Source organism: Nothoprocta perdicaria, unplaced genomic scaffold (assembly GCF_003342845.1).
Source record: "Nothoprocta perdicaria isolate Ctin4 unplaced genomic scaffold, notPer1 scaffold_32, whole genome shotgun sequence".
Classification (NCBI taxonomy): domain Eukaryota; kingdom Metazoa; phylum Chordata; class Aves; order Tinamiformes; family Tinamidae; genus Nothoprocta; species Nothoprocta perdicaria.
In genome coordinates this window covers 1,571,722-1,577,828 of record NW_020455555.1, presented here as the reverse complement: position 1 = coordinate 1,577,828, position 6,107 = coordinate 1,571,722, and the positions used below count along the sequence as shown (strand labels likewise).

Genomic DNA, 6,107 nt, shown 5'->3' with positions numbered 1-6,107 from the left:
CCCGCTGCCTCCCCCCGCACTGCCCACAGCGAGGGGCTGCGGCGCCGCGGCAGGCGGGGCCGCCCGGGGCTGCCCGCAGAGGCCGGGCCCCGGGCAGCCCGCACACCCTGCACCGCACAGTGTGCCCGCACCCTCTCCTTTGGCYATGTCTGAACCGCGCAAGGAGACGGCCCCGGGGGTCGGGGTTTCCCAGGAACGGGCGGTGGGAAGGTGAGCACCTCAACCCCGGGAAAGGAGAGCGGTCCTTGGAGGCGGTTTAAGAGTAGAAACCAGAGGCTGGTGCAGTTAGCACTGGTGTGTATATAAATAACACACAGACAAACACGCAGGGGGAAAAACAAGCATGTAGGAATCTCGCCACGTTTGTCCAACCAGCCACTCCAGCTGCAAGCCTTCTGAAGCAGAGATGTCACTCATTCAGGTGCGCTGCTGTTAGCAAGTTACTTGGGGCTTGAATAAAGGGTAAAAACCATTACACGGATAGCAGAAATGACACGTGGGYTGCTCCAAGGAATGTCTTTGCAGACTGATGTATGAAATAATTAGATCTTGAAGCTGAAGCATGAGTGAGTGGATGAGGAGTTGAGGCTCCTTCATTTGCTTGCGTAGCACTGCGCTGGGCTGCTGTGGCCAAAAGGGAGGTAATTTATTCTGTCAGTTGCTGTAGCCAGCTCGATTGAAAGAAAACTGTCCAGATGACCAGAAAGGCTTTAAGACAGATCTCTGCATGGAGCAGCATACAGATCTGATCGCACTTGCGCAGGAGTGGAGGCCTAAGGCACACTTAATAATACTCCTGGACATCCGTATTGTCATTACTAACATTAGTTGTTATTCATTCCTTGCCCATGATGTAAAACTTCAGGAATACACCACTGGCCGTAGGGTTGAAGCTCTTGAGCTGGGACTCTAAAGAGGATAATACTCTAACTGCTTAAAAAGACTGTTTCAGAGTGCAGATGGAAAGTATCCAAGAGAAGAGAAGAGTCTTACTTAAAGGGTACTGAGATGCCCAGCACATGGCTGCTGCATTGGCTGCATGGTGTAGGTTACTTGTTATCTGTGAGCACCTTGTCTTGTTGGTAGTGGGCAAAAAATAAAAAAGCCAAACYGAGCCCCAAGCCTCCTCCTCCCAGAGCTCCCAAAGCAGACCCGGAGGGAGCACGTTACGGAAGTGTTCCCAAGAGGAAACATGAGTGGAGGAGGAACAGCTCTTAATAAAAAAAGAAAACTGCTGATGGATGTTCTTCCTTCTTTGGATGGATGTCACGTTTRTGAGAGATGGTAATGGGCTGGGGGGAGATGTGACTTTGGATTATTGCTCYGTGGCAGGCAGGAGTATTGGAATCTTGGCTCTTGCTTGTTGAGGCACTTTATTTGATTAAAGTTTCCCTTTTAATCAGAGATATGGCCATTTCCCGTCTCTAAAATGGAATCTGGCTCWGGGGGTCACGTCTGGATAATAAAGGGACTGGTTCTCTTGTCTCAAGGGAGATAATATTGAATTTATGCCATCAAGGGAAAACAGAATTATACTTGTAAAATGTTGCATAATAAATTTAGCTTTCTTAGTAAATCAAATCAGCTGATATCGTTATCTACAACAGATGCGTCATCACTACGTGTCCTTCTTTGACTGGACAGGACTAATGGGGAGAAGATGTACCCTCAAATGTGGTTGGAGCTGATGGATGCACAGAAAATTAAAATAAGACTCCCTGGTGTTTGGCTTAGAAAGTCATAATTATCTTTGGGATAAGGACTTTTAGGGTGAGATGAGGGAAAGTGACTTTAAATTTTGTTCTGCTGTCCCAAAGTGCAGAAGATAGGACACTGATTTTGGTTGGAATGCAGAGAATGCGGAGGAGGGAATGTACTTCATTTGTCCTGCGGTGCAGAACAGTCCATTTTGGAAACCCTCGTTTAATGTCAAGGAGACAGAGAAGGTCTGAGATGTGTGTGGAGAGGGAATTGGCTGGAGTGGGCTTGCTTACTGCTCGCTTTGTGCTGAAGGCAGGTACCGGGAAGCTCACAGTTCTGTCCTATTCAAGAATTTATTCCAGAAAAAAGGCTCTGAAATAGAAATCACATTTAAGATATCCAGGCTTTCAGGAACAGATAAYATATAATATATGTGTAATCATATAAACTTATCCTTCTGTTTGTGGTATCAATTCAAGTGAGACATGAGTGGGGTTTAGCACTACTTGATAGTTCTGTTGCTGACACTCATTTTAACTTCAAAAGAGAGACCTAACTAAGGAAGTTTTGAAAATGAGATATGTTTCTATCTACATATAAAAATAAATATGCTTGTAGCTAAACAGAAAAAATGACTGTGTGCAATCTGCACTTGCTTGTCTTGCTTCGTACTGAWTTGATAGTCCTTGTGCTTTGGAGTGACGGTTATTTTAAATGTTCTGTGAGGGTGATCTTAGAGCGATGTGATGCACCCTGCTGTCAAGAGGGACTGAAGTTAATTGAGTGTCCCTAAGACATGAGAAAAACTTTTTGATACAAGGAGTCAAGTCCAAATGCAATGACTCAGGGAGTGAGAGTTCTTCATGTCTGCAAAATACTAATTTTCTTAATAGCCTTAGTACTTAATGTCTGCAATACACAGCTTGTCCTCTTAAGGATATGGCAATATGTTTTAGCACTTAGTGCTGAGCTATTTCTGTGGGTTTTTTTCTACCTGATTTCTGATTAAAAGACTTGCACATCTGATCCTGTCAAACAGGAGAGACTCACCTCACTTAACAAGTACGTTATAATCTTCAGAGGAGCAGTGGAAGAAAAGAGAGTAGAGTATAAAGTCTATTTTCAGAACGTGGCCCCAGCGTGTGACTTCTTCATGTGACTGGGAGCCTAGGACAGACAGAGTCCCTAGGTGGTCAGCATTAGCCCATCAAATCGACAGTGCTGCTGCCACGAGCAGGAACAGCTCCTCGCCACAGCTTCAGCAGTGGGGAGACCTTGTCTGTTGTAATTCTTCATCAAAGCTTCAGATGTGATAGAGAGGTAACTGGGCACGGGGACTGTGCATTAAAGTGTGCCCATCCATTTCTGTAAAAGCTGTGTCTAATAAGCAAGGCTTTCTTTAAAAATGGTTGTCATAGCATCTTTTTTAAGGAATGGTAAATGATCGGGTTCTTTTACATTGTACCCATATTTCACATGGTTGGAAAACTGCTGTCATCTTGCCTCAGTCTTTGGCAAATAATGTTTGCGTGAGGCAGAAAAATAGATGAGAAAGAAGAGAAAGAGAAAAAGCAGTCTAAGCTTATGTTAGCTCTAGCAAAAGTTGATGTTCTTGTTAGTTGTGCTCGACAGTTGTGCAGTTAGAGTTAAAAGAGAACTATTAAATTATAATGTTATTCTCTATRATAAGCTCTTAATCCTTTTGGTTTTAAATGGTTAGGCCAATGGCATTTCCACTGCCTCTTTGGAGAATCATTCTCTGTGCACTGCTTGAGCAGTCTCCTAATTTGTTCAGCTTGACATTTCTTCTCTTGTTTTGTTCCCTGTATGCAAAGGCCCCCTCCACGTGTCACCTTAAATCATCCCTTTCTCTTCTTATGTGTTTGGATTATTTCTCTGTCAGTCACAGACTAGATGGGAACCGCAAGCGATGCACTGATATCAGTTTTCTTTGAGATCTAAGGAGCAGGTCTATGAAGCAGGTCTGTCTGTAAAGATCCTGCCCCTCCCAACAACTGCGTCTCAGAGCTTTAGCATCATTCTTGTCCTGCCCTGTCTTCCTTTACTCCCTTAAGGAAGCCTGTCCAAAAGTTCTTGAGCCAGCCATAGAGAAATGTTTTCAACTTGTCATTTGTAAAAATACAGAATCTATTGTTGTTCAATAAAAACTCAAAAAAGTTAACCTGCACACTCATTTGTCATCTGGTTTTGCAGTGAACAGGAACTAAAGATATTTTTCAATGGCTTTGCTTCCTTTTTCTGCACTAGTCAGTTGTGTGCACCCTTCTGTGCTTTGCTGTAGCCTGTATCAAGTTCCTTGTTTGCTTTCTCTTAGTTATCAGCCTCCCGAAGCTAAGGCAGCACGATAGGTATCTTCACACCCCCACAAATGCCAGCAATATTTTCTATTGCTCTTAGAATGGTGTCAGATTGACAGTCTGATTTGCTGACTGCTTAAATGCAGGTTTTCATTATGCTGGACACTCTCATCATGCCACCTGCAGAACAGTGCTTGGAATAAACTGGCAATGTTCCCATTTGGTAGTATGTGAAGGGATCAATGTTGGCCCAAGTGGAAGGAATCGCTGTTTTGGAAAACCTCAGATATCTGGAGATTTTCTAGCACGTTACTACAAAATTATCAGTGAGGAGGCAATTCTGAGCCACTATTGAAATAGTAGGTGTAGTAGTCTTCAGGTGTCTCCAGTAGGGTCCTGGAGACAGAGTAAATTTGTTTTGGATTCGGTTTTCTTGTACGAATTACAGAAGTCAGAAAAGGCAAATCTGAAATAATTACCTTTGTACTTAGATATTTACTCATGTGCATTTCTTACAAGCACATTAGATGCATTTGTAACAGGATTTATCACAGGATTTGCTCATTTATCATGTTGCATGCCTTTATTCATAAGAAAGTATATTTCTGGAACTTTCCTCCTCCCACTGAACATGTTGACTGGCTGTGGTATTTCAAAATATTGAAAACACCTGAGGATGGGGGGAGGTCTAAAATTTTCCTTTTTAAGGGTGTAGCTGAGTGGTCCTTGAAGCCAGGTTGTAGGTAACTGCAGGTGTGTAGGGTTAGTATCTATGCAAATTTAGGAAGTGGTATCAGGTGCCTAGAGGCCCTCTGCTCTGGGAGAAGAGGAGGAGGAGGAGGAGGAGGAGGCTGAGACTTGGATGGAAGATGGTGGTTGGACTGCAAGTGAGGTAAGTGTTGGGTGAGGACAAGATGGTGTTGATTTGGGGTTGCTGCTGAAGGGAATGGCTGGGACATACCATGGGTAGAGGCAGGCTAGCCAAGGCACTGATTTCATTGTGTTGTTTGTTGAGATCCCTTCTGCCTGTGCTGCTTTGGAGCAGCATATGGTCATGAGCCTGTGCAGTTCTCTCTGTCTGGGGAGCCCTTTCTAGGGAGGTAAAAAGGGCAGAGGTTCATGCTGGTTCTTTTAGATCTATCAAAGCAGCCTTTGATATTTTTGAATAGAGCTGCATGAATAATTCATAATTAATAACACATTGAATGTGTGTGTGTACGTGTAGGGAAGGGAGGGGATCCTGTATGAATTATCTAATAGCAYTTTTAGAATTACCTTACTGTTTTTTGGTTTGAAAGTAAGAATTAGCTGTTCTTAGCAGGTAGGTTATTGGTGGGGCAGCTGCTGTTGGRCTCCTGGCAGGGCTGAGCTGGTGCAGAGGCATCTGACTGCGGAGAAGTCAGGCAGGACAGGAGAACTGTGAAGGGGGAAGGTGTGTTCCTGTAGTTGTTGTTTTATTCAGGAAGCTACCGAGTGGCTCTCTGCAGTTTCCTGTGCAGAGCTGGGGGAACTCTCTGCTTTCTGTCGCTGGTGCTGCGTGTGGGGCTCTTGCCCGGGCGGCCAGTACCAGCCTTGTGGCCAGGCAGAGCACAGCCCCTGGAGCTGTTGGAGGAGCTCTGCCGTGTGGTGGACACCAGGCACCTCTCTCCTTTCTGCAGCCTTGTGTCTGCTGGGGGAGCTGGTGCTTTGCCCCCTGCTTCGGGAGAAGGGGTTGTCTGTGCCTTCGTCTGTATGGTGTTTTTTCTGGCCTTCTCAGCAGGTYGCTTAGAGTGACTCTTCCCACTGGATGACAGGGACCCTGAGGCGTTTCCCTGCCAGCAGCCCCCTGCGTTCACTGTCTCATCTCGGAAGCCTTTCAGCTGTGGGATTTGCCTCTGTTGCTGCTGTGGAGTTGGTTGCTTTCATGACTTGCAGTATCCTCTGTTTTGCTTTCTTCTAACACCCAAAGTGCTTTCCATTTGACCATATTTGAGGGACAAAGATGGGGCTGAAATGTAGCTTGAGAGAGTTTCTGTGTTTTGAATTTTTTTTTTGGTTGCACAATTGTTTTCTCCCATTCCCTTTGAATCTGCAAGCACTAGGCTGTAA

At 45.0% G+C, this 6,107-nt stretch overlaps 1 long non-coding RNA gene across 1 annotated transcript in view; it reads left to right on the top strand.

Annotated features, from left to right (window-relative positions):
• The first annotated feature begins 4,855 nt into the window (after window positions 1-4,855).
• Window positions 4,856-6,107, top strand: part of LOC112950533 — a 38,798-nt gene continuing 37,546 nt past the window's right edge. Inside the window, exon 1 of the long non-coding RNA XR_003250038.1 lies at window positions 4,856-4,911. This is a non-coding gene — a long non-coding RNA (uncharacterized LOC112950533). The remainder of the gene's footprint in view (window positions 4,912-6,107) is intronic.